General features: G+C 42.2%; 1 protein-coding gene across 1 annotated transcript in view; it reads left to right on the top strand.

Annotated features, from left to right (window-relative positions):
* Nucleotides 1-2,500, top strand: part of LOC134464050 (dedicator of cytokinesis protein 9-like) — a 147,064-nt gene that overhangs the window by 109,186 nt on the left and 35,378 nt on the right. The window lies entirely within an intron of this gene.

Genomic DNA, 2,500 nt, shown 5'->3' on the forward strand with positions numbered 1-2,500 from the left:
ACTACTCTACTATGTTACGTTAAACACTCAAAAGCATTATAGTATGTCTCAAGGGACATGCAAAGACCAACAAAGTCACTTTCTAACCACACTTCACATTTTTTGTGAATTTATCAATGTATATTTTAGTTGTTCAGTGACAAAAAATGTCCTGCAGGTATTTGTACTGTTTAATTTTGGAGAATGACACACACCGTTCTCCCCATGAAATTCACACACACACACACACACACACACACACACACACACACACACACACACACACACACACACACACACACACACACACACACACACACACACACACACACACACACACACACACACACACACACACACACACACACACACACACAGGCTTTCAGCTGTTGTTGTCCCAGTTCTCTGACTCTTGTGTTTGTGTTGGCTGTTGGGTTGGCTGTCGAGAGGGTAACATGTAGTTGGCAGTAGCTACAGCTGCTGACTCACCTGGCGCCCCCTACTGTGGGTAAGAAGAGCTGCGCTCCACGCTAACCTTCTAACACGAACGCACGCACGCAGGCATGCATGCACACACACAAACACACACACACACACACACACACACACACACACACACACACACATGGACACAGGAATGCACGCATGCACGCACACACATAGACACACACATAGACACACACAATCACAATACTTTTGCTTGCTTGTGTGCAATGTATGTTTTCTCTCTGCTTTACAGCTTTAAAATATTCCCTTGACTTCTGTGTTATGTTGCATGACAAGAGCTCTGCTGTTTTGAACATTACTCTTTCATTGCTTCAAGGCCCTAAAGTATAGACTCATGCACACACACATATACAGACACAGACACAGACACACACACACACACACACACACACACACACACACACACACACACACACACACACACACACACACACACACACACACACACACACACACACACATGCACACCTGCACACCTGCACACACGCATGCACGCACACACACACACACACACACATAAACACACACACACTCGCACACACACATGTCATCAGCTACTGTATAATCGAATTGGTTGCTACACTAAGCAATGGGATTGATTGAAGGCCTAATACGTGACAACACCAATCACCAATCATCTGGCTTGCTGTGGTGTTGAGGAGCACCAATCACCAATCACCTGACTTGCTGTGTGTTAAGGCTTAATGACATCACTTGCCTGCTGGGTGTGCATGTGTACTGTAAAACATTGCCGCCAGTTAAACTTTAAAAAGTAAGTTCCCCTGCTCCCTTAAAGTGATAGTGTCCCATTTTTGGAAATACGCTTATTTTACACATCCCCTTGAGTTAAATAATAGGGTTTTACCGTTCTCTTGTACTTTCAACCCTTTTCTGGGTATGGCAGTGCAAATTTTACCTCCAAGATAGCAGTTAACATTGAGTCCTATGAGACCAGCTGGCAGCTAACTGGTCTCATAGGACTCAATGTTAACTGCTAGCTTGGAGGTAAAATTTGCACTGCCGTAAATAGAGAACGGTTGAAAGCACAGGAGAATGGTAAAACCCTATTATTTAATCAAAAGGAAGGTGTAATATGAGCTTATGTCCAAAAATGGAACAGTGTCCCTTTAAGTTTGTAAGTTAACTCAACTGGAGACTTTAGTCAACTCGAGTTAACTTACAAACTTAATGCGGCAGGGCAACTTTTTTTTTTTTTACATTTGACTGGATGCAATGTTTTACAGTGTATGGGTGGGTTTGTGTTGTGTTGGGTTTGTGCACTGGTGTGTTCTCACTCAGTTGTCTTCTCATCTCTGTGTGTAAGGTATACCAAGTATGGTTTTAGTGAGAGGTTTTAGTCGTTGGTTAAGAAAGTAAATATCCTGCCACAAACTTCATCCAAGCAGCTCTGAATCAGAGTAACGTGCACTCAAGCTGAGGTAGATTAGCTACTCAGTGATTTACATGGCACATGTGGCAGGATTTTTACTGTCTCAGCATGGGACAGACTAGGTTTCTGTGTGTTGTGCCAGCATGCTGAAAGGAGCAGTGCTGGAGTAGCACTGTCCATGAAGCTTGTATGCATTGGACTCTATAATCACATTTTTAAAGGCTAATAATTCCTTTATAAGGCTTACTTCTGTCAGAACCATTTTAGTCAAGATTCTGAATGAAATTTCTGTATTAAAAACTTTGAATTACATTTGGTTCTGCTTAGATACAATATAAGCCTTTATGGATGTCTTTATAGGGCCTCATAGGAACTGTGACTACACTGTGAAAAAATACAGCCAATTAAATGTAAAAAGTGGGTTGCCCTGCTGCTTCAAGTTTGTAAGTTAACTCGAGAAAGCATCGAATTGAGTTAAGTCTCGAGTTGAGTTAACTTACAAACTTCAGGCAGCAGGGCAACTTACTTTTTTACATGTTACTGGCTTGCATTGTTTTACAGTGTACTTACAGTAGGATGTGATTGACAGCTATGTACATCCAATGACGGTGCCGCTTATCCTTT

This window comes from Engraulis encrasicolus, chromosome 15, assembly GCF_034702125.1.
Source record: "Engraulis encrasicolus isolate BLACKSEA-1 chromosome 15, IST_EnEncr_1.0, whole genome shotgun sequence".
Lineage (NCBI taxonomy): Eukaryota > Metazoa > Chordata > Actinopteri > Clupeiformes > Engraulidae > Engraulis > Engraulis encrasicolus.